The 26,922-nt window shown below is 36.9% G+C and overlaps 1 protein-coding gene across 30 annotated transcripts in view; it reads left to right on the plus strand.

Annotated features, from left to right (window-relative positions):
* Nucleotides 1–26,922, plus strand: part of CCDC91 (coiled-coil domain containing 91) — a 373,101-nt gene that overhangs the window by 203,860 nt on the left and 142,319 nt on the right. The window lies entirely within an intron of this gene.

Genomic DNA, 26,922 nt, shown 5'->3' on the forward strand with positions numbered 1-26,922 from the left:
TTATATAGGAATTGGCTTCTATTTGAGTTTTTCTGTTCAAATTTTTTTCTTTTCTTGATTTAATATCTTAAACAGCTTAAATTATTAGCTGCTTTTCATTAAACAAAGCAGCTGAAGAAGGTTTATAGATGGGTCATAGCATAAATAATGTATGTAAGAATTTCCTAGCAATATTTCTCAAAGATATGAAATTTGGTATGTGAAAATTAAATTGACTTCATGTAGAGCATCTGTGTTATATCATTGGAAGAAAATTTACTAAGAATTAAGAAATACAATTAGGAGTAGAATTTAAATGGAGATTATAAATGAACCACCCTATTCTCAAGATTGGGGTCAGTTCTATTAAATATTTTTCAATGTCATTTTAATAAGTGGCTTGGAAGAGGAAATACACAGAGAAATACACAAATATAATTATACTGCTTTAGGTAGTGAAGTACCAGACTGTCAAGAGATATGAAATATAAAACTTTATGAATGGATAGAAACAGCATGAGGCATATATTAGCAGAGATAGACTTGGTTATGCCCTAAACTCTCTGGCTTCAAATAGCAAAAGTTGATATTTTACTCATGCTACATACTCATTGAGGTCTGTCTTGGGGCCCTGTCTCATGTTGTCCTCACCTTCGGAACTCAGCTGATAGTGTAATTCCAACGTGGAACATTACCTGATATAATTTCGAAGTGAAATAGAGCCGTGTTAGATTTGTATCTGTAATTAAATACCCTGGCCTGGAAGTGACACATTCGATTTCAATTTATATCCACATGGTTCCACCTAATCATAATGGGGCCAGAGAGTGAGAGCCTACTATGAACTTAGAAGGGAGAGAACTGGAAATACTTAGTGAATAGCACAAATATACCACATTCTTTTCTTTTGTTCACCAAATATTTGGAGTCTCCATCTCATAGGCAAATTAACATACCTTGTCCTCTTGGGAGAAAATCTGAAAGTTCTATTCAGCTGGGGCCTCAAGCTCAGAAGTCCAGGAACTCTGGGTAATAGGAGGGGAATAGTGTGCTGCAGTCTGTACATTATCAGGTCCAGATATGGTCCCTTTTTAGAACTACAATCTAAATTGTTTTTTCCCAACATGCCTAGTATACAGTGGTGAGACAAAGGTAGGGTGTTTACTGCAAACATTCGCAATAGGAAAGGTGAAAAATCAGAGACACACAGCTATCACTAGTAACAATTTTAAAATCTCACTGGATAGGTTAAATAAGAGCCTTTGCCCACGAGTAGGGATTGCTCTTTTATTTACCATGATTATCTTTTCAGAGTTTTTTGACCTGGTTCCTAGTATGTTGCTCCTTGTGGTCTTGTTGGTGTTTTTATTTTTTAATATCTTTGTTGACTATATTTCAAATGGATTTTGAAGATTATACCATTTCTGAACCTGCTTCCTGTCTACAAAATATTGGGATCCCAGGGGTCGTTTTAGGTAGCAAATAGTTACAGTTAAGGGTAACGATTCCTTTGGTATCTTGTCTTTTATAGTAGTCAGCTCTGTTAAGGCCATATACACAGTTGTTTTAGAGAACTACTTGCTATTTTTTTTCTTTATGAAAAAAATTGTTTTTACTAGCCTGCCTTTGTAAAGTTAGAGAACCACTTTCTACATTTAATATGTTTATATGCTTTGAACCTCATATTTGTCTGTCTCTCCTATTTTATTGCAGAGATATATTCATTTTATCAAACCAGGGTGGAAGAAATCTTGTGGTCTCTTTTCCCTAAACCATATAGCCTAAAACGGCCAGAGCTTTATCTCTGCTTGGGGCACTTTATTGAGTTTTTACACACATAGTGAGTGTGGCTAACACACTTAGTTTACTACTTGCTGCAAGGCCAGATGTAGCTGGTATTTGTTGCTGAAAGCCTCCTTAGTTGTTTTTAAGTGGTTGTACATGCAAGTCTTCAGATTTCTGTACTTTTCTATTTCCTGTGATTTGATGCTTGAGAATTTTCTTTTTTCTATGAATTCAGTGTTGAGCTTATCTTTTTCTTTTTCTTTTTTTATTTGTAATTTGTTGGTAGTAGTTTCTTAGCATGTAAATATGACTATAGCATCCATACACACAGATGCAATAATCATCAACTTGTCTACTAATCAAGTGAGTGTCACATATGAAATGTTCAATGTATAAACAAGATTTTTGACTTTGATTAGAAATATCTCTTAGGTACTTTCTCTTCTAGTCACCACTACCTTTTCTTTTTCTTTCTTTCTTTTTTTTTTTTTTTTATTATACTTTAAGTTCTAGGGTACATGTGGATAATGTGCAGGTTTGTTACATATGTATACTTGTGCCATGTTGGCGTGCTGCACCCATCAACTCGTCAGCACCCATCAACTCGTCATGTACATCAGGTATAACTCCCAGTGCAATCCCTCCCCCCTACCCCCTCCCCATGATAGGCCCCTGTGTGTGATGTTCCCCCTCCTGAGTCCAAGTGATCTCATTGTTCAGTTCCCACCTATGAGTGAGAACATGCGGTGTTTGGTTTTCTGTTCTTGCGATAGTTTGCTGAGAACGATGGTTTCCAGCTGCATCCATGTCCCTACAAAGGACACAAACTCATCGTTTTTTATGGCTGCATAGTATTCCATGGTGTATATGTGCCACATTTTCTTAATCCAGTCTGTCACTGATGGACATTTGGACTGATTCCAAGTCTTTGCTATTGTGAATAGTGCTGCAATAAACATACATGTGCATGTGTCTTTATAGCAGCATGATTTATAATCCTTTGGGTATATACCCAGTAATGGGATGGCTGGGTCATATGGTACTTCTAGATCCTTGAGGAATCGCCATACTGTTTTCCATAATGGTTGAACTAGTTGACAATCCCAGCAACAGTGTAAAAGTGTTCCTATTTCTCCACATCCTCTCCAGCACCTGTTGTTTCCTGACTTTTTAATGATCGCTATTCTAACTGGTGTGAGATGGTATCTCATTGTGGTTTTGATTTGCATTTCTCTGATGGCCAGTGATGATAAGCATTTTTTCATGTGTCTGTTGGCTGTATGAATGTCTTCTTTTGAGAAATGTCTGTTCATATCCTTTCCCACTTTTTCATGGGGTTGTTTGTTTTTTTCTTGTAAATTTGTTTGAGTTCTTTGTAGGATCTGGATATTAGTGCTTTGTCAGATGAGTAGATTGCAAAAATTTTCTCCCATTCTGTATGTTGCCTGTTCACTCTGATGGTAGTTTCTTTTGCTGTGCAGAAGCTCTTTAGTTTAATTAGATCCCATTTGCCAATTTTGGCTTCTGTTGCCGTTGCTTTTGGTGTTTTAGACATGAAGTCCTTGCCCATGCCTATGTCCTGAATGGTATTACCTAGGTTTTCTTCTAGGGTTTTTATGGTATTAGATCTAACATTTAAGTCTCTAATCCATCTTGAATTTAATTTTCATATAAGGAGTAAGGAAAGGATCCAGTTTCAGCTTTCTACTTATGGCTAGCCAATTTTCCCAGCACCATTTATTAAATAGGGAATCCTTTCCCCATTTCTTGTTTTTCTCAGGTTTGTCAAAGATCAGATGGCTGTACATGTGTGGTATTATTTCTGAAGACTCTGTTCTGTTCCATTGGTCTATATCTCTGTTTTGGTACCAGTACCATGCTGTTTTGGTTACTGTAGCCTTGTAGTATAGTTTGAAGTCAGGTAGCGTGATGCCTCTAGCTTTGTTCTTTTGACTTAGGATTGTCTTGGCAATGCGGGCTCTTTTTTGGTTCCATGTGAACTTTAAAGTATTTTTTTCCAATTCTGTGAAGAAACTCATTGGTAGCTTGATGGGGATGGCATTGAATCTATAAATTACCTTGGGCAGTATGTCCATTTTCACGATATTGATTCTTCCTATCCATGAGCATGGTATGTTCTTCCATTTGTTTGTGTCCTCTTTTATTTCACTGAGCAGTGGTTTGTAGTTCTCCTTGAAGAGGTCCTTTACATCCCTAGTAAGTTGGATTCCTAGGTATTTGATTCTCTTTGAAGCAATTGTGAATGGAAGTTCATTCCTGATTTGGCTCTCTGTTTGTCTGTTACTGGTGTATAAGAATGCTTGTGATTTTTGCACATTAATTTTGTATCCTGAGACTTTGCTGAAGTTGCTTATCAGCTTAAGGAGATTTTGGGCTGAGACAATGGGGTTTTCTAAATATACAATCATGTCATCTGCAAACAGGGACAATTTGACTTCTTCTTTTCCTAACTGAATACCCTTGATTTCTTTCTCTTGCCTGATTGCCCTAGCCAGAACTTCCAACACTATGGTGAATAGGAGTGGTGAGAGAGGGCATCCCTGTCTTGTGCCAGTTTTCAAAGGGAATTTTTCCAGTTGTTGCCCATTCAGTATGATATTGGCTGTAGGTTTGTCATAAATAGCTCTTATTATTTTGAGATGCGTTCCATCGATACCGAATTTATTGAGCGTTTTTAGCATGAAGGGCTGTTGAATTTTGTCAAAGGCCTTTTCTGCATCTATTGAGATAATGATGTGGTTTTTGTCTTTGGTTCTGTTTATATGCTGGATTACGTTTATTGATTTGCGTATGTTGAACCAGCCTTGCATCCCAGGGATGAAGCCCACTTGATCATGGTGGATAAGCTTTTTGATGTGCTGCTGAATCTGGTTTTCCAGTATTTTATTGAGGATTTTTGTATCCATGTTCATCAGGGATATTGGTCTAAAATTCTCTTTTTTTGTTGTGTGTATGCCAGGCTTTGGTATCAGGATGATGTTGGCCTCATAAAATGAGTTAGGGAGGATTCCCTCTTTTTCTATTGATTGGAATAGTTTCAGAAGGAATGGTACCAGCTCCTCCTTGTACCTCTGGTAGAATTCAGCTGTGAATCCATCTGGTCCTGGACTTTTTTTGGTTGGTAGGCTATTAATTATTGCCTCAATTTCAGAGCCTGCTATTGGTCTATTCAGGAATTCAGCTTCTTCCTGTTTTAGTCTTGGGAGAGTGTAAGTGTCCAGGAAATTATCCATTTCTTCTAGATTTTCTAGTTTATTTGGGTAGAGGTGTTTATAGTATTCTCTGATGGTAGTTTGTATTTCTGTGGGGTCAGTGGTGATATCCCCTTTATCGTTTTTTATTGCATCTATTTGTTTCTTCTCTCTTTTCTTCTTTATTAGTCTTGCTAGCGGTCTGTCAATTTTGTTGATCTTTTCAAAAAACCAACTCCTGGATTCATTGATTTTTTGCAGGGTTTTTTTGTGTCTCTATCTTCTTCAGTTCTGCTCTGATCTTAGTTATCTCTTGCCTTCTGCTAGCTTTTGAATGTGTTTGTTCTTGCTTCTCTAGGTCTTTTAATTGAGATGGTAGGGTGTCATTTTTAGATCTTTCCATCTTTCTCTTGTGGGCATTTAATGCTATAAATTTCCCTCTACACACTGCTTTAAATGTGTCCCAGAGATTCTGGTATGTAGTATCTTTGTTCTGATTGGTTTCAAAGAACATCTTTATTTCTGCCTTCATTTCGTTATGTACCCAGTAGTCATTCAGGAGCAGGTTATTCAGTTTCCATGTAGTTGAGCAGTTTTGAGTGAGTTTCTTAGTCCTGAGTTCTAGTTTGATTGCACTGTGGTCTGAGAGACAGTTTGTTATAATTTCTGTTCTTGTACATTTGCTGAGGAGTGCTTTACTTCCAATTATGTGGTCAATTTTGGAATAAGTGTGATGTGGTGCTGAGTAGAATGTATATTCTGTTGATTTGGGGTGGAGAGTTCTGTAGATGTCTATTAGGTCTGCTTGCTGCAGAGATGAGTTCAATTCCTGGATATCCTTGTTAACTTTCTGTCTCGTTGATCTGTCTAATGTTGACAGTGGGGTGTTCCATTATTATTGTATGGGAGTCTAAGTCTCTTTGTAAGTCTTTAAGGACTTGCTTTATGAATCTGGGTGCTCCTGTATTGGGTGCATATATATTTAGGATAGTTAGCTCTTCCTGTTGAATTGATCCCTTTACCATTATGTAATGGCCTTCTTTGTCTCTTTTGATCTTTGATGGTTTAAACTCTGTTTTATCAGAGACTAGAATTGCAACCCCTGCTTTTTTTTGTTCTCCATTTGCTTGGTAAATCTTCCTCCATCCCTTTATTTTGAACCTATGTATGTCTCTGCATGTGAGATGGGTCTCCTGAATACAGCAAACTGATGGGTCTTGACTCTTTATCCAGTTTGCCAGTCTGTGTGTTTTAATTGGAGCATTTAGTCCATTTACATTTAAGGTTAATATTGTTATGTGTGAACTTGATCCTGCCATTATGATATTAACTGGTTATTTGCTCGTTAGTTGATGCAGTTTCTTCCTAGCATCGATGGTCTTTACATTTTGGCATGTTTTTGCAATGGCTGGTACCGGTTGTTCCTTTCCATGTTTAGTGCTTCCTTCAGTGTCTCTTGTAAGGCAGGCCTGGTGGTGACAAAATCTCTAAGCATTTGCTTATCTGTAAAGGATTTTATTTCTCCTTCACTTATGAAACTTAGTTTGGCTGAGTATGAAATTCTGGGTTTAAAATTCTTTTCTTTAAGAATGTTGAATATTGGCCCCCACTCTCTTCTGGCTTGTAGAGTTTCTGCCGAGAGATCTGCTGTTAGTCTGATGGGCTTCCCTTTGTGGGTAACCCGACCTTTCTCTCTGGCTGCCCTTAAGATTTTTTCCTTCATTTCAACTTTGGTGAATCTGGCAATTATGTGTCTTGGAGTTGCTCTTCTCGAGGAGTATCTTTGTGGCGTTCTCTGTATTTCCTGGAATTGAATGTTGGCCTGCCCTACTAGGTTGGGGAAGTTCTCCTGGATGATATCCTGAAGAGTGTTTTCCAACTTGGTTCCATTTTCCCCCTCACTTTCAGGCACCCCAATCAGACATAGATTTGGTCTTTTTACATAATCCCATACTTCTTGCAGGCTTTGTTCATTTCTTTTTCTTCTTTTTTCTTTAGGTTTCTCTTCTCGCTTCATTTCATTCATTTGATCCTCAATCTCTGATACTCTTTCTTCCAGTTGATCGAGTTGGTTACTGAAGCTTGTGCATTTGTCATGTATTTCTCGTGTCATGGTTTTCATCTCTGTCCATTCGTTTATGGCCTTCTCTGTATTAATTATTCTAGTTATGAATTCTTACACTCTTTTCTCAAGATTTTCAGTTTCTTTGCGCTGGGTACGTAATTCCTCCTTTAGCTCTGAGAAGTTTGATGGACTGAAGCCTTCTTCTCTCATCTCGTCAAAGTCATTCTCCGTCCAGCTTTGATCCGTTGCCGGCGATGAGCTGCGTTCCTTTGCAGGGGGCGATGCGCTCTTATTTTTGAATTTCCAGCTTTTCTGCCCTGCTTTTTCCCCATCTTTGTGGTTTTATCTGCCTCTGGTCTTTGATGATGGTGACATACTGATGGGGTTTTGGTGTGGATGTCCTTCCTGTTTGTTAGTTTTCCTTCTAACAGTCAGGACCCTCAGCTGTAGGTCTGTGGGAGATTGCTTGAGGTCCACTCCAGACCCTGTTTGCCTGGGTGTCTGCAGCAGAGGCTGCAGAAGATAGAATATTGCTGAACAGCAAGTGTACCTGTCTGATTCTTGCTTTGGAAGCTTCCTCTCAGTGCTGTACTCCACCGTGTGAGGTGTGGGGTGTCGGTGTGCCCCTAGTGGGGGATGTCTCCCAGTTAGGCTACTCAGGGGTCAGGGACCCACTTGAGCAGACAGTCTGTCCGTTCTCAGATCTCAACCTCCGTGTTGGGAGATCCACTGCTCTCTTCAAAGCTGTCAGACAGAGTCATTTGTGTCTGCAGAGGTTTCAGCTGCTTTTTGTTGTTGTTGTTGTTTAGCTGTGCCCTGTTCCCGGAGGTGGAGTCTATAGAGACAGGCAGGACTCCTTGAGCTGCTGTGAGCTCCACCCAGTTCAAGCTTCCCACCAGCTTTGTTTATCTACTTAAGCCTCAGCAATGGCGGGCGTCCCTCCCCCAGCCTCGCTGCTGCCTTGCTGCAAGATCACAGACTGCTGTGCTAGCAATGAGAGAGGCTCCGTGGGCGTGGGACCCTCCCGGCCAGGTGTGGGATATAGTCTCCTGGTGTGCCCGTTTGCTGAGATCCTTGGTAGAGCGCACTATTGGGGTGGGAGTTACTTGATTTTCCAGGTGTTGTGTGTCTCAGTTCCCCTGGCTAGGAAAAGGGATTCCCTTCCCCCTTGCGCTTCCTAGGTGAGGGGATGCCTCGCCCTGCTTCAGCTCTGGCTGGTCGGGCTGCAGCAGCTGACCAGCACTGATTGTCAGGCACTCCCTAGTGAGATAAACCCAGTACCTCAGTTGAAAATGCAGAAATCACCTGTCTTCTGTGTTGCTCGCGCCTGAGCTTGTCTTTTTCTTATAATGCCTTGTCAAAAGTGGCCTATGATGGAGTTATTAAAATGATTCAGCCAAGTTACAGATTAAAAGGTTAATACATGAAAATCAGTGTGTTTCTACACACCAGAAATGACAAATTGGAGAGGAAGTTAAGAAAGCAATCTCATTTACAACAGTATCTAAAAGAATAAAAGATAGGAATAAGTTTAACTAAGATGATAAGAAACTTGTATTCTACAAACTACAAAACATGGCTGAAAGAAATTTAAAATGACCCAAGGCAATGGAAAGATATCCCCTGTTTATTGATTGGAAATACTTGGTGAGGAACACCACAGGACATTTATAGGGTTATAAGCAGTTCGGTATGATAAAGTGTGCTTAAAAAGCAAAGATTAGTCTTTGTAGTGCCTCACGCCTGTAATCCCAGCACTTTGGGAGGCCAAGGCGGGTGGATCATGAGGCCAGGAGATTGAGACTCTCCTCGCTAACAGGGTGAAAGCCCGATCTCTACTAAAAATACAAAAAGTTCGCCGGGCATGGTGGCGGGCGCCTGTAGTCTCAGCTACTGGGGAGGCTGAGGCAGGAGAATGGCGTGAACCTGGGAGGCGGAGCTTGCAGTGACCGAAGATCACGAGGCTCCACTCCAGCCTGGGCAACAGAGCGAGACTCCGTCTCAAAGAAAAAAAAAAAAGCAAAAGGGAGATTTGATTAGTATGTATTAATAAAATCATGTAAGATATAGAAATGGTGACTCCACATTTGTTTTTCAAATTATATTTCTTAAGATACCATTTGAAATGAAATTAGTATATTAAGTTTAACAACAACAGAAATGTTTTTGAGAAAAGTGCAAATCTAATAGCTGTTTGGTTCCTTAGGAATCATTTAGTTCAACCTTTTCTGTTTCTTGCTCTCTGTCTCTCTCCCTTAAAAGATTATCTTAAAAGATTAACAATTTAAGTTAATTCTAAAGCAGAGTAATTAGAAGCATGCACTCTAGAGTCAGACTGTATGAATTGATCCCTGGCTTTGTCACTTAGGGCAAGTCTCTTAATCTCTCTGTGCATCATTTTTGCCCTCCGTGGGTGAGATACATAAGTAATTACTACCTCATAGTACTGTTACATGTATTTTATGACATTCGATTTGCATAGTGCTTAGATTAGAACTTGGCATATTCTGTGGGTGTTTATTGGCTGCATTATCTTAGTAATTCTTAGCTAAGACCATTTGTATAGCTCGTATCAGAACCAGGGCTGGGATTCAGGGTTTTCTAATTTCTAGTCTTTAGAAGAAAAGTTTGTTACTGGTATTTCATATGTTGTCTAGTCAAAGAACCTTTACTTTTTACAAAATTTACTTTGGTGTCACTGTTGTATATGAATACTAGACCAACCTTTTCTTCCTCTGTACTATTTCAACTCACACTTTTGACACCAGATGTGTGGGAGTTTTCTGAATCAACAACCCGTTCTCCAACTTCCTGGACACCAAATTGGTATTCTACAATTCAATTCCATTCTGACACTAACTCATCAAAGTTAACATTCAACTTCACAAGTTTAAAACAACTCAGTTCCAGACTGACCTCACTTCAGATGCCAGTTGCAAGTATTGGGTCCCCAGCGTACCTACACTCTCCTCTGACTTGACTACAGAGTTATGAATTTCTACAAGTGGTCTCCTCTTCCAGTTTGATAATTTGCTAGAATGGCTCACAGAACTCAGGGAAACATTTCACTTGTGTTTCTTGGTTTATCATAAAGGATACAACTCAGGAATGGACAGATGGAAGAAATACACAGGACAAGTTATGGGGAGGGAAGGAGCCATGCTCTCTCTGATCATGACACCGGCCACTCTCCCAGCACTTCTATGTATTCAGCAATGCAGAAGCTTTCTGAACCCCTTCATTTAGGAGTTTCATTACATAGGTGTAACTTACTAAGCCATTGGATGCAGGAGGGATGAGGCTGAAAGTTTCAACCCTTTATTCATGTCTCAGTTTTTCTGATGATAGCCCCCATGCTGATCTCAAAGCTACTACAGACACTCTTATCACCCTGAAAATTCCAAGGCTTTAGGATCTCTGTGCCAGGAACCAGGGACAAAGACCAATATATTTCTTAGTGTATCACAGTCCCTCTCTCCTCCTTATTTAATGAGGGACTTTTGTATGACATGGCACTTGGCTTGGTTGTAGGAATGTAACAGTGAGAGAGGGAGTGAGATATAGTTCTTCTAGTAAGCAGTAGAACAGATGATATAATTTTAAAATCATACAAGTTAGGATGGAATGAATAGTAATACAAAACTACATTCAAGGGCATATAGTTCTGTAGTATTAGGTGAAGGAAGACTTATAGGACTAATGATGACTTCTGTCAAAGTTCAGGGATCTAAGTGAGGTCAGAACTGAGAGATTAGCATGAAAGAGTCAGATGGAATCACATATTAAAAATCTTTCATTTGAGAAAATATAAGTGTTAAGGGTAAGGCTGTATGAGAGCGCTAAATGAAAAATGACTGTATTTCATAGGAAGGATCGTAAAGGACCTTATCTGCCACATTGTCTGAAAGAACATTGGGTGCCATTAAAAGGCATTATCTAGAAAGTGACATTTGTTCAGATTTCCATTTTAGAAATACTACTGTGGCTAAAGCGTAAAAATTGAATTGATGGGAGGGAATATTAGTAGCATGTAGTTAAACAGCTGTTTTAATTACCCACTTGAGAATGTTGGTAGCCCAAACTAAAGTACGTGGGTAAGAATAGAGAGATTTTGATGGTTTTGAGTGATATTAAGGGAAGAGAAACCAGAGACTTTGTGGGAATACAAGAGCAGCAGTAGATGCTCATTGATAAAGGAGAGTGTGTGTGTGTGTACATGGGTGTGTTTGTGACACATAGATATTTTATATATATAAGTATGTTTTTATGCAAGAGAATATATTTTTCTGTATGGGGTCCAAATTTTTAGTTTTGGTAATTCACTGAAATAGGCAACTTAAGACACAAAGCATGGTTTGGGTTGAAAATTTTTAGTTTTGGATATCATGAGTTTATACTGCCTGTGCAAGGTCAGAGCTGTCAGACAGTTGAATCCAGGGTGGGGAACTTATGAGAAAGCTGGTAGTAGATGCATTTGAAAGTCATGTAAATATATAATCCTACGTATATAGATGGTCATTGAAAGTATAACTATGGATGAGATCAGAGAATATATAGAATGAGAAAATAATTCAGCTTTGAGAGACCTTAACATTTAAGGGATAGGCTAAGACAGCTCATGAAGGAAACTCTCTGGAAAGAAAGGTAGTAGGAAACCCAGAAATGCAGAGCATTTTGCAAAGAGAGGAGTTGCTAACTATTTCAAAGTTTGCAGAATAAACAAGATAAGGACACAAAAATGACCATTTCATATGGCAACAAAAAGTATCACTAACAAGAGTAGTTTCAACAGAGTGGCGGAAGAACAAAGTAGATTACAGGATAAGTAGTAAATGAAAGGTGAAAGTAAAGAAACAGATGACAAGTCTTTGAGGAGCTTAGATGATAAAAGTAAGAGGCAATACTGCAGGTAGAGGGACCTATGAAGTGGAAACATTTTTATTTGTTGGTTTCCCTTGTATTTAGGCCTAGAAGTAGAGCTCATTTAAATGTATGTGTGAGAGCCCCAGTCTAGAAAGATTTAAAAAGAAAAAAATTGATAGAGTGGAGTCCTAAGAAGAAGGAAGCAATGGGTGGAGATTAACCTGTCTTAGGTAAGCAAATATTTTGAGGGGCCTACGTGTGCATGCAGTGGGGTATACATGTGTATAGATGTAAATATAATTTTAAATATTATTTGTATCTTTGATAATAGCATTTATGAATTTTACTTGAGTTACTTTCCATCACTACTTATAAAATCCAAATTCCTATAAAGGATAAGTACAATATGCTATTTATAATTCCTTAAGTGCTAATAACAGATATATATATATATATATATATATATATATATATATAAAAAATACTACCGATACACATAAGATGGAGATGCTATCTGTATTATTATGTTGCCCTTAACCTTTTATTAAAAATGAAAACCAAGCCTGTCTTTTGCCTATAATGCCTTGTCAAAAATAACCAACAGCAACCCACATACATTTTAAACATATTCCTGTTTATTCCCTTAGAGTTGCAAGTACTTTTTTGAATTGAGTGCTAGAATATAAATTCCGTGAGAGCTGGGTTGTGTATTTATTCTGTATTTCCCAAATGTATCAACTTTTTGGAGTGTGCTCTACATAAAATTAAATGTACTCATTCTAGAGAAATATATACACTCATATATCTATCATCAACAATCAAGTTATAGAACATTTCAGTCAACACAAGAAGTTCTCTTATCCTTTACAGTTATCTCCCTTCTATAAACTCTGAATCCAGACAACCCACTAATCTATAGTTTCTCTATTGATTTGTTTCATTTTTTCTATTATTTCATATAGAATGAATTATATGGTATCTAGTGTGTCTAGGTGCTTCTTGTGTGTCTAGATGTTTTTTTTTGAGATTCATCCATATAGTCACATGTATTAATAATTTATACTCTTCGATTACTAAGTAGTATTCTATTGTATGGAAACACAGCATTTTGTTTATTCATTCACTTATTAAATATTTAGATTGCTTAAGTTTGGGGCTGCTTTAAATGTTCACATATAAACTGTGGGGATATATATGTTTTTATTTTCGTTTGTAAATAGGTAAAGAATTGCTGTATCATATGGTAAGTATATGCCTAACTTTATAACCAACTGCCAAACTTTTTTTTCCAAAATTTTATTATATTTAACATTTTCACTATCAATATATGAGAATTCTCTCTGATCTGCTCTCCCAGCACTTGGTATTGTCCATCTTTTTCACTTTAGCCAGCTTTGGTGGATGGTGTGTGGTATTTCATCTCATTGCACTTATTTGACTGTTGAAGGTTGACATTTTTTCATGTGCTTTTTATTTGTACATTTTCTTTGTAAAGTGTATATTCAAATCTTTTTGCTCATTTTATTATGTTGTCTACCTTCGTAAATATTTATTCATAAGAGTTTTTCATAAATTCCAGTACAAATCCTTTGACAGATATGTGCATTACAAATATTTTTTCATAGTGTCTGTCTTTTCACTTTTTGGATGGTATCATTAGACAAAGCTTTTTAATTTTTATTTCAAATTTATCATTGTATTAGTCTGCTCTCACACTCCTATGAAGAAATACCCAAGACTGGGTAATTTATAAAGAAAAGAGGTATAACTGACTCACAGTTCTGCATGGCTGTGGAGGTTGATTGGTCTGTTTTCACCCTGCTAATAAAGACATATCTGAGTCTGGGTAATTTATAAATAAAGAGGTTTAGCTGACTCACATTTCAGCAGACTTAACAATCATGGCAGAAGGGGAAGCAGCCATGTCCTTCTTCACATGACAGCAGCAAGGAGAAGTACCGAGCAAAAGGGGGAAAAGCCCCTTTAAAACCATCAGATTTTGTGAGAACTTACCTATCATGAGAACAGCATGAGGGTAACTGCCACCATGATTTCCTCCCACTGGGTTCCTCCTGCAACACATGGGGATTATGGGAACCACAATTCAAGATGAGATTTGGGTGGAGACATAGCCAAACCATATCATTTCACCCTGACCACTCCCGTATCTCATGACTTCACATTTCAAAACCCAATCATGCCCTTCTAACAGTCCTGCAAAGTCATAACTCATTCCAGCATTAACTCAAGAGTCCAAGTCCAAAGCCTCATTTGAGACAAGGCAGATCCCTTCCACCTATGAGCCTGTAAAATCAAAAGCAAGTTAGTTACTTCCTAGATACAATGGGGTTACAGACCTTGGATAGATGCACTTATTCCAAATGGGAGAAATTGGCAAAAATAAAGGGGCTACAGGCCCCATGCAAGCCCGAAATCCAATAGGGCAGTCATTAAACCTTAAAATTCCAAAATGATCTTTAACTCCATGTCTCACATCCAGCTCACACTCATGCAAGAGGTGGGCTCCAAAGGCCTTGGGAAGCTCTACTCCTGTGGCTCTGCAGGGTATAGGCCCCTTCCTGGCTGCTTTCATGGGCAGGCATTGAGTGTGGCTTTTCCAGGAGCACAGTGTAAGCTGTTGGTGGATCTACCATTTTGGGGTCTGGAGGATGGTAGCCATCTTCTCACAGTTCCTTAGGCAGTACCTCAGAGGGGGCTCTGTGTGGGGGCTCTGACCCCAGAGTTTCCTTCCTCACTGCCCTAGTAGACGTTCCCTATGATGGGTCGAGCGCTGCAGCTAACTTCTCTGCCTGGACATCCAGGCATTTCCATATATCCTTTGAAATCTAGGTGGAAGTTCCCAAACCTCAATTCTTGATTTCTGTGCACCTGCATGCTCAACACCACGTGCCAAGGCCTGGGGATTGCACCTTCTGAAGCAATAGCATGAGCTGTACTTTGGCCCCTTTTAGTCATGGCTAGAACTGAAGCAGCTGGGATGCAGGGCACTATGTCCTGAGGTCTCTCCACACCCCCACCCCCACCCCAGGCCTGGCCCAGGAAACCATTTTTCCCCCCTAGGCCTCCAGGTCTGTGATGAGAGGAACTGCTGCGAAGACCTCTGACATGCCCTTGAGATATTTTCCCCATTGTCTTGGCAATTAACATTTGGCTGCTTGTTACTAGTGCAAATTTCTGCTGCAGGCTTGAATTTCTCCTCAGAAAAGGGGTTTTTCTTTTCTGTCACGTTGTCAGACTGCAAATTTTCCCAACTTTTATGCTCTACTTCCCTTTTAAACATAAGTTTCCATTCCAAACTATATCTTTATGAATATATAAAACTGAATGCTTTTAACAGCACCCAAGTCACCACTTGAATGCCTTGCTGCTTACAGATTTCTTCCACTAGATACCCTAAATCATCTCTCTCAAATTCAAAGTTCCACAAATCTCTCGGGCAGGGGCAAAATGCCGCCAGTCTCTTTGCATAGCAAGAGTGACCGTTGCTTCAGTTCCTAACAAGTTCATATCCATGTGAGACCACCTTAGCCTGGACTTATTGTCCATATCACTATCAGCATTTTGGTCAAAGCCATTAAGTAAGTCTCTCAGAAATTTCAAACTTTCCCACATTTTCCTGTCTCTTGAGTCCTCAAAGCCTTTAGGAAGTTCCAAACTTTCTCACATTTTCCTGTCTTCCTCTGAGTCCTCCAAATGGTTCCAACCTCTGCCTGTTACTCAGTTCCAAAGTCACTTTCACATTTTTGGGTATCTTTACAGCAGCACCCACTCTCTGTGGTACCAATTTACAGTATTAGTTCGTTTCATGCTGCTAATACAGACATACACAAGACTAGGTAATTTATAAAGGAAAGAAGTTTAATTGACTAACAGTTCAGCATGATTGTGGAGGCCTCAGGAAACTAACAATCATGATGGAAGGGGAAACAAACATGTCCTTCCTCACATGATAGCAAGAAGGAGAAGTGCCAAGAAAAAGGGGGAAAAGCCCCTTATAAAACCATCAGTTCTAATGAGAACTCACTATCACAAGAACAGTATAAGGATAACTGCCCCCATGATTAAATTACGTCCCATCAGGTACCTCCCATGACATGTGGGGATTATAGGAACTGCAATTCAAGGAGGCCTCAGGAAACTTTAAAATCATAGCAGAGGAGCTGCTTCACAGGGTAGCAGGAAAGAGAATAAGTGCTGAAGGAAGAGTGTAACCTCTTATAAAACCATCAGATCTGGTGAGAACTCACTCACTATCAGGAGAACAGCATGGGGGAAACTGCCCCCGTGATTCAGTTATCTCCACCTGGTCCTGCCTTTGACACATAGGGATTATTACAATTCAAGATGAGATTTGGTGAGGACACAGAGCCAGACTATATCAATCATGTTTTCTATTATAGATTGTGTTTTTAATGTTGTATTTAGGAAATCTTTGCCTAACCGTATGTCGCAAAGACTTTCCTGTACTAAAAGTAAGTTTTATATGTTTTCCTAGTTTAAGTATGTGATTCTTAATCATGATTAATTTTTTGAGGTAATTTGGAGGTATGGTGTGATGAGATATTCAACATTCTTTCTGCCAGTCTATTCCAATACCATTTATAGAAAAGGCTATCCTTTTCTTTGTTGGATTACCCCATACCTTTGGAGAAAGTCTTAAAACTATATGAAATGCAGATTTCTGGACTCTGAATTTTGTTCCATTGATCTAGTATTTCTCAGCATTGGCATTATTGACATTAGGGGTTGAATATTTTTTGTGTTGTGGGGGATTCCCCTGTGTGTTAAATGATACTTAACAGCATCCCTCATGTCTACCCCTAGATGCCGTGGCACACCCTCAGTTGTGATAACCAGAAATATCCCTAGATATTGCTGACACTTCGACAATATTGAGTTTTCTTATCTATGAACGTTGACTGTCTTCATTTTTAAATAGTTCTTTGATTTCTTTCATCAGAGTTTTGTAGTTTTCCTCATATAGATCTTGTACATATTTTGTTAGATTTAAAGCTGAATGTTTCAGTTGGAGGGATACTAAAGTAAATGTTAATATGTTTTTAATTTCAACTTCCACTTGTTCACTGCTGATATATAAGAAAGTATTTGACTTTTTTGTATATTATCCTTGTATTCTACAACTTTGCTATAATCACTTATTCTAGGATTTTTTTTTATCTACTCTTGAATTTTCTACACAGACAATCATGTCATCTGAAAAAAAAATACATTTTTATTTCTTTCTTCTCAATCCATATAACTTTTATTTCCTTTTTTTGTCTTACTGCATTAGCTAGGATTTCAGTGCAATGTTGAAAAGCAGTTGTGAGAAGAGGAATGCTTTTCTTATTCCTGATTTTATTGTAAAAGCTTCTAGTTTTTCACCATTAAATATGATCTTGGGTGTATACTTTTTATTGTTATTCTTTATCAAGTTAAGGAAGTTCTCTTCCTAGTTTGCCGAGAGTTTTTAATTATGAATGTGTGTTGGATTTTTGTAAAGTGCTTCGACCATTTTATTGATATGATTATGCTATTTTTCTTTAGCTTTTTGTATATACGGTGGGTTACATTAATTGATTTTTAAAAGTTGAACCAGATTTGCATACCTTGGCATAAATGCCACATTGTTGTCATATATGATTCTTTTGCTATGCTGCTGGATTCAATTTGTTAATATTAAGGATTTTTGGTGTCTCACACAATGTTTATGATTATTGATCTATAGTTTTCTTTTCTTGTGATGTATTTGTCTGGTTTTGATATTAGGGTAATGCTGGCTTTATGGAATGAATCAGGAAGTATTCTCTCTGTTTCCATCTTCTGGAAGAGATTGTAGAGAATTGTTATAATTCTTTAGATATTTTGTTAGAATTCACCAGGGAAGTTATCTGGGCCAGGTGCTTTCTGTTTGGAAGGTTGTTGTCTTAGCCTCTTTGGGGTGCTATAACAAAATACTGTAAACTGGTGACTTGTAAACAATAGAAATTTACTACTTACAGTTCTGGAGACTAAGAAGTCCAAGATCAAGGTACCTGCAGATTTGGTGTCTGTTGAGGTCCTGCTTTCTAGATGGCTGTCTTTTTACTCAAATTTCACATGGCAGAAGTGATAAGGGATGTCTCTGGGGTCTTATTCCTTCTACCATGACCCCGTGTCTCTGGGATCTCTTTAATTAGGGTGCTAATCACCTAACTCTCATGACTTAACACCTCCCAAATGCACCCCGCCCAGTACCATGAACTTGGTGGCTAGGATTTCAACATATGAATTTGGAGACACAAACATTCAAACTATAGCAGTTCTTAATTATTGATTTAATGTGTTTAATAGATATAGGCCTACTCAGATTGTCTGTTTCTTCTTGTTTCAGCAAATTGTCTTTTAATGACTTGGTCCATTTAATGGAAGTTGTCAAATTTGTAGGCATACAGTTGTTCATAGTATTCTTTTATTTTTCTTTTAATGTTCATGGGATCTGTAGTGATATCCCTTATTTCATTTCTGACATTAGCAATTTGTGTTCATTTCTTCTTTTTTCTTGGCTGGTCTGCTAGAAGCTTATCAGTTTTTATTGATCTTTTCAAAGAACCAACTTTTGGTTTTATTGATTTTTCTATTTCTTGTGTTTAATTTCATTGATTTCTGCCTCTTTTATTTTTATTATTTTTATGTTTTTTTAGATTTAATTTAGTCTTGTGTACTTATTTCCAAAAGTGGAAGCTTAGATTGTTAATTTTAGATCTTTCCTCTCTTCGAATACATGAATTCAATGCTTTAAATTTTCCTCTAAGCACGTCTTTTGGTGTGTCTATAAATTTTGATAAGTTGTGTTTTATTAAAAATATTTTCAATATCTTTTGAGCTTCTTTTCCTTGTTTAGTAATGTGTTATTTAACCTGTAAATATTGTTGGATTTTCTAGCTATTCTCCTGTTATTGATTTTCTAGTTTAATTCCACTGTGGTCTGAAAGCAGACCACATTTTGTGATTTCTACTCTTTTAAATTTCTTGAGTTTTGTTTTATGGTCCTGAATGTGATCTATGTTAGAAAACATTACATGTGAGTTTGAGAAGAATGCATATTCTGCTATTGCTGGATGCAGTATATAGACTTCCTTTATATTGAGTTGATCTTGGTGTTGTTGAATTCAACTACATCTTTTCTGATTTTTTGCCTGCTATATCTGTTTCTGAGAAGTGGGGTCATTGAAGTCTCCAACTTTAATAATGAATTCCTTTATTTTTCCTTGCAGTTTTGTAAGTGTTTCCCTCATGTATTTTGCTGCCCTGTTATTAGGGACATCCATATTAAGTATTGCCATGTTTTCTTGGAGAATCAACACTTTTATTATTATATAATGCTCCTCTTTATCCTTAATAAATTTCTTTGCTCTGAAGTCTTCTGAAATTAATATAGCTACATATTTCTTTTTATTAGTGTTATCATAATACATCTTTCTTTATCCATTTACTTTTAATATAAATGTGTCTTTATATTCAAAGTGGATTTCTCATAGATAGCATACTGTAGGGTCTTGTTTTTTGCTCTACTCTATTTCTTTTAATTGATGTTTTTAGACCACCTAACATTTACAATAGACCATTGACATTTACAGTGATTATTGATATAGTTGGATTCATTTCCACCGTATTTGTTACTCTTTTTTTTTTTTTTTTTTTTTTTTGGTTTCTATTTTTGTCTTTCATACTTTTTCTACCTTTTCTGGTTCTAATTGAAAATTTTATGATTAAATTTTCTCTCCTGTCTTAGCCTATTAGTTATACTATTATTTTTTTTTAAGTGGTTGCCCTAAAATTCACACTATACATTTACTAGTAACCCATATTCATTTTCAAATGATGTTATGCCATTTCACAGGTACTGTGAGTACCTTTCAATACTAAAGTATTCCAAGTTTTTTTTTTTTAATCCTGGTGCTTATATCATTGTTGTCATTCATTTTATTTATACAGAAGTATACATACTCGTATATATTGTTGCTATTGTTATTTTAAAGAAACCATTATATGTTACATCAATTAAGAAAAAGAAAAAGTTTTAATTTACTTACTCCTTCTCAGCTACTTTTTCCATCTTTATGTAGTTTCAAGTGCCTGACCTATATAATTTTTCTTTTCTCTAAAGCTCTACTTTTTCTTTGGCCAGGTCAAAAATGTTTCTTTTTATTCTGGTGAACACAAGATGATACATAAATTAGCCTCAGCTTAAAGGTACTCACTGAAATTTGAAAATGCTGAATAATTGTCTTCAAAGCATCCATCACTTTCAGAGCTCCTATTTTTCAACATGTGACATCAGAATAAAGTTCTGTATTTTGGTTTTGTTGGCTGGAAAAATGACTTCTTTGATAGTGTTAGAAAAGCCAAGGTTTGTGACTTGAAGGTAGATTGTGATGCTATAAGCAAATTTTGGATTTTTTGAATACTTTTTGTCCTACATATTTAGATAACAGACATGAGATATGTAGATAAATAAACATATGCAAGTACATATAATTATAATGTATATGTAATGTCCATTCAGTAGTATGTTTTGTAAAAAAAAAAATCTCCAAAATAAGAGTATGTCAGCGGTAACTACCCTATGCATCCCCCTTAGGAATGGTGAATCCAATCAGGTAATTAGCTCATTCCAGGTGATTCCCATCAGCCAGCTAGCTCAGCCCGGGTGACATTATTTTTTCTTCGGTTTTTAAGTTCTGGGGTACATGTGCAGGATGTGCAGGTTTGTTACATAGGTAAGCATGTGCATGGTGGTTTGCTGCACAGATCAACCCATCACCTATGTATTGAGGCCAGCATCCATTAGCTATTCTTCCTGATGGAAAGCTCTACTTTTAACATTTCTTGTGAGCCTTTTCTTCCAATAAAAAAAGAAATCCCTCAATTTTTGAGAAAGTCGTTATTAGTGTACAAGTCTTGGTATGGACTCATGCTTTTATTTTTCTTGGATAAATTATTAGCAGTAGAGAGCTAGCTAGGTCATATTTTCAAATACTTAGCTAGGTCGTATGGTAAAGTATATGTAAAATGTGTTTTCAAGTGTTTTGCTCATTTGTTGTTTTCTTGTGATTGAGTTATGAGAGTTCTTTATTTATTCTAGATATAAACCCTTCATCAGTATGTGATTTGCAATTGTTTTTATCACAGTCTATGGCTTGTCTTTTTATTTTCCTGATATGTTTCTAACAGCAGAAGTTTTAAGGTTATATGAAATCCAACTCATCAATTTTTCTTCTGAAGTTATAGTTTGGGTGTCTTACCCAAGAAACCATTGCCTAACTCAATGTCAAAGAGGTTTTTCCTATGTTCTATTAAAGTTTTATAGCTTTAATTCATAGTTTATGTTTATGAATCATTCATTTTGAGTTGATTTTTATATATGATATTAGATTTGAACTATTTTTTTACATATCAATACCTAACTCTTCCAATCTTATTTGCTGAAAAGCCTATTCTTTTACCAGTGAATTTCTTTTGTACATGACATGGTTTGAATCTGTGTGCCCACACAAATCTCATGTTGAATTTAAATTCCCAGTGTTGGAGTTGGGGCCTGGTGGGAAGTGATTGGATCATGGAGGCAGTTTTTTCATGAATGATTTAGCACCATCCCCTTGGTTCTGTGCTCATGACAGTTAAGTTCTCCCAAGAAGTGATTGTTTAAACGCGTGCCACCTCCCACCCCGTGTCTTGCTCTTGCTTTTACCATGTGATGTGCTTGCTCCCCCTTTGCTTTTCAACATGATTGGAAGCTTCCTGAGGCCTACTCCCCAAAAGCAGATGCTGCTGTGTTTTCTGTATAGCCTGAAGAACGGCGAACCAGTTAAATCACTTTTCTTATACATTATCTAGTCTCGGGTATTTCTTTATAGCAATGCAAGAATGGAATGGTACAGTATGTTTGTCAAAAATCAATCGACCATATATATGTGGATCTATCACTTGATTCTCTATTCTCTTTCATGTATCTGTTTGTCAAACTTTATTCCATTATGATACTACTTTATTTAGTGTAGATATTTAGTCAGTCTTGAAATCAGATACTGTAAGCCCTCCACTATTTTTATTTTGCAAAGTTATTTTGGATATTTTAGGTTCTTTGCATTTCCACATAACTTTTATAATCCAGTATTGTTTTTATTTTACAAAGTTGTTTTGGATATTTTCGGTTCTTTCTATTTCCATGTAACTTTTATAGTCCACCCATCAATTTCTACAACAAGGCCTGTTGGTATGTTGATTTTGGTTGAGTTGAATCAATTTAGGGAGAATTGACATTTTCACAATATTGAGTCTTTGTACCTATGAATCTGGTACATTGCTTAATTTATTTAGATCTTCCTTAATTTCCCTCAGCAATGTTCTAAATTTTCAGTGTTTAGGTTTACTACATCTTTTGCCAGATATATCACTGACTAATTCATATTTTTCAATGTCAGTTTAACTTTTATAGTTTTTAGTTTTCAATTTCAGTTATCTCATGCTTGCTGCTAGCACATAAGAACACAATTGATCATAATCATATATATATATGTATATATATATATATTAAAAACTCTAAGTTCTGGGATACATGTGCAGAACGTGCAGATTTGTTACATAGGTATACATGTGCCATGGTGGTTTGCTGCACCTATCAACCTGTCATCTAAGTTTTAAGCCCCACATGCCTTAGGTATTTGTCCTAATGTTCTCCTTCCCCTTGCCCCCACAACCCCCAATAGGCCCTGGTGCGTGATGTTTCCGTCACAGTGTCCATGTGTTCTCATTGTTCAACGCCCACTTAAGAGTGAGAACATGTGGTGTTTGGTTTTCTGTTCCTGTGTTAGTTTGCTGAGAATGATGGTTTCCAGCTTCATCCATGTCCCTGAAAAGGACATGAACTCATTCGTTTTTATGGCTGCATAGTACTCCATAGTATATATGTGCCACATTTTCTTTATCCAGTCTGTCAATGATGGACATTTGGGTTTGTTCCAAGTCTTTGCTATTGTAAATAGTACTGCAGTAAATATACTTGTGCATGTGTCTTTATAGTAGAATGATTTATAATCCTTTGGGTATATACCCAGTATGGAATTGCTGGGTCAAATGGTATTTCTGGTTCCAGATCCTTGAGGAATTGCCACACTGTCTTCCACAATGGTTGAACTAATTTATACTCCCACTAACAGTGTAAAAGCATTCCTGTTTCTCCACAGCCTTCCTTGCATCTGTTGTTTCTGACTTTTTAATAATTGCCATTCTGACTGGCATGAGATGGTATCTCATTGTGGTTTTGATTTGCATCTCTCTGATGACCAGTGATGATGAGCTTTGTTTCATATATTTATTGCCTGCATAAACGTCTTCTTTTGAGAAGTGTCTGTTCATGTCCTTTGCTCACTTTTTGATGGGGTTGGTTTTTTTTTTGAGACAGAGTCTTGCTCTGTCACCTGGGGTGGCATGATCTCAGCTCACTGCAGCCTCTGCCTCCTGGGTTTATGCAATTCTCTTGCCTCAGCTTCCTGAGTATCTGAGATTACAGGCGTGCACCACCATGCCTGGCTATTTTTATTAGAGACAGGGTTTCACCATGTTGGCCAGGCTGCTCTAGAACTCCTGACCTCAAGTGATCCACCCACGTCTGCCTCCCAAAGTGCTGGGATTACAGGTGTAAGTAACCATGCCTGGCTTTAATCTTATATTCTGTAATTATCTAAAATTGTTAGTTTTAGCAGCAGTTTTTTTTAGAGTTTATAGAATTTTCTTTTTTTTTTTTTTTTTGAGACGGAGTCTTGCTCTGCCGCCCAGGCTGGAGTGCAGTGGCCGGATCTCAGCTCACTGCAAGCTCCGCCTCCCGGGTTTACGCCATTCTCCTGCCTCAGCCTCCCGAGTAGCTGGGACTACAGGCGCCCGCCACCTCGCCCGGCTAGTTTTTTGTATTTTTTAGTAGAGACGGGGTTTCACCGTGTTAGCCAGGATGGTCTCGATCTCCTGACCTCGTGATCCGCCCGTCTCGGCCTCCCAAAGTGCTGGGATTACAGGCTTGAGCCACCGCGCCCGGCCTTATAGAATTTTCTACATAGATATGTTTTCTGAATATAAAAGGATGTTGTTGCATCTTCCTTTTTAATCTCAATACCTTTTATTACTTTTTCTTATTGCACTTGCCAAACTTCTAATACAATGTTAAAATAGAAAGACGAGAAGCAAATATTTTTGCCTTTTGCTTGATCATAAGAAGAAAGCATAAATTTTTCCATTATTTTAGCTGTACCTGTTTTTGTCAAAGCCCCTTTATTAAGTTGAGTATTTTTCTTTCTATTCCTGGTTTTTTTGTCCAGGAATAGATGTTGAATTTTGTTGAACAAATGTGTGTGTGTGTGTGTGTGTGTGTGTGTGTATGTTTATCTTTGTGTTAAGTATATGTGTATGCATGTTTTTCATATATTCCCCTATCCTTTTAAAATATCTATAAACTTTGGTGATATCTCTTGTCTTAGTCTAGATAATTGTAATCTATGTTTTCTTTCTTTTTCCTGATGAGTTTGTTAGAGATTTATCAATTCTTTTTTTCTTAACTTTCTCAAAGACCAGCATTTGGTTTCATTGATTTTTATTTTTTAAGTTTCTATGTCACTGATTTCTTCTGTAACCTTTATTATTTAAGTTATGTAGCTTAATTGGCTTTGAATTTGCATTTATTCTAGTGTCTTAAAATAGGGGCTTAGGTCTTGGATTGAGGCTTTTCTTCTAAAATGTAGACATTTAATGATGTAAATGTTCTTCTCAGTGCTACTTTAGGTGCATTTTTCACATTTTCAAAGATCATGATTTCATTTTCAATTAAAAATACTTTTAAATTTATCTTTTGATTTTTTTTAACCACTAGGTTATTTAGAAGAGTTTTTATTTAGTTTCTAAATATGTTAGTGTTTTTCAGATGTATTTCTTTTTTTTATTTCTAATCTCATTCTAGTTTTGATAGATAACATACTTCATGTGGTTTGAATACATTTTAACGTTTGTTTTATGGCCTAGAATATAGTCTGTCTTAGTAAGCATCCCGTGTCTACTTGAAAAGGTTGTACATTCTGATGTTGGTGGAATTTTGTATAAATATCATTTAAGTCAATTTTTTTGGTGTCTTGTTAAGTCTTGTGTATTGTTACTAATTTCCTACTTGTTCTGCTGGTCGTTGAGAGGCAGGTGTTGAAATATCTGACCATACTTTTGGATATGACTAGTTCTCCTCACTGTTCTAATTATTTTTCGAGTAGTTTTGACACACTTATATTTAGTGCATTCACATTTAGGATTATTATGTCTTCTTTATATATTTGTCCCTTTATTACTATGAAGTACTCATCTCTTTCTCTGGTAATATTGTTTCCTATGAAATCTACTCTGTATAATATTAATATAAGTTCTCTACATTTATTTTGATTATTGTTAGTATGATGTATTATCCCCTATTCTTGTACTTTTAATATATTGGTTTCTTTATGTTTAAAATGGGTTTTCTTGTAGGAAGCATATTACTGCATTTTGTTTTTTATCTAGTTCAACAATCAGTAACTTTTAATTTTGTGTTGTTTATGTTTGTTTGTTTGTTTGTTTTTTGAGACAGAGTCTGGCTCTGTCAGCCAGACTGGAGTGCAGTGGCATGATCATGGCTCACTGCAACCTCCATCTCCTGGGCTCAAGCAATTCTCCTGCCTCAGCCTCCTGAGTAGCTGGGGCTACAGGTATGTGCCACCATGCCCGGCTAATTTTTGTATTTTTAATAGAGATGGGGTTTCACCGTGTTGGCCAGGCTGGTCTTGAATTCCTGACCTCAGGTAATCCATCCGCCTCGGCCTCCCAAGGTGCTGGGATTACAGGCATGAGCCACCACAACTAGCCTTAATTGTGTTTTTAAAATCCTTCACATTTAATGTGATTATTGATATTTTTTCATTTTAAATGTATCTCCTCATTCTTTGTTTTCTATCTGTTCCTTGTGTTCATTATTCCCCTCATATTTTTTTGCTTACTTTTGAATTGGGTATTTTAATGGTATCATTTTATGTCTCCTTTGTTGGCTTATCATCTATGTCTTTGTTATTTTAGTGGTTGCTTTAAAGGGAGGTTAAATAATTAAATGAAGGACAGTGCTGTGTAGTAATGCCTAACAACTAAAAGGTATAGTTTTGATGGCAAATATCTTAAGTAGTTCCACTGTGGTTACTTTTACACTAAGGATGTCCATTCTTCTGAAATACAAGAAATAGTTTACTCATACATTGTTACAGATTTTTTAAGGTTTTCTTTTTGAAAAAAAAAAAAGTATGTTTTAAAATTTTACTGCTCTTACCATTAGGATTTAGCAGTTTTGTGTTTTTAAAACATACGATTTCCTATGAAATATGGAAAATTTTTTCCCCATTTGATTTTTGAAAGTTTCTATATCACATATTTTAATTATATTTGTAATTAAATTGAATAAGCACGAAAATGATATAGACAGTATCAAGATTTAACAAATGATTTTATTGTGAGATATATGCTCCAGATATATTTAGAGGAAAATGTTAGAAATAGAGCTAACTCTTCACTTCTTTGTCATATTTCTCTTTCTCTTCCTTGCCTAAAGCACCAGCTTTATGCAGAATTTACTGTTTCTGCTCTTTCCTTCCTGTACCTACAATTGTTTAGTATACTCATGCACTGAATAATGACGTTTTAGTCAACAATGGGCTGTACATAAGATGATGGTCTCATAAGGTTATAATAGAGAAGAAAATTTCGTATCACCTAGTGACATTGTATAAATGTCATAAATGTCACAGTGCAGTGCATTACTCATGAAAATCTAAAATGAAAAACGAAACAAACCACCATGGAATATTTCTGAAAAGAGTGATACCTCAAGAAAAAGCCTCAGGCAGGTCCTTCAGGAGGTATTTCAGAAGACGGCATCACACCATTCATGAGGGATCCACTCCC

The sequence above is a fragment of the Macaca fascicularis genome, chromosome 11, assembly GCF_037993035.2.
Source record: "Macaca fascicularis isolate 582-1 chromosome 11, T2T-MFA8v1.1".
In the NCBI taxonomy this organism is placed as follows: Eukaryota; Metazoa; Chordata; class Mammalia; order Primates; family Cercopithecidae; genus Macaca; species Macaca fascicularis.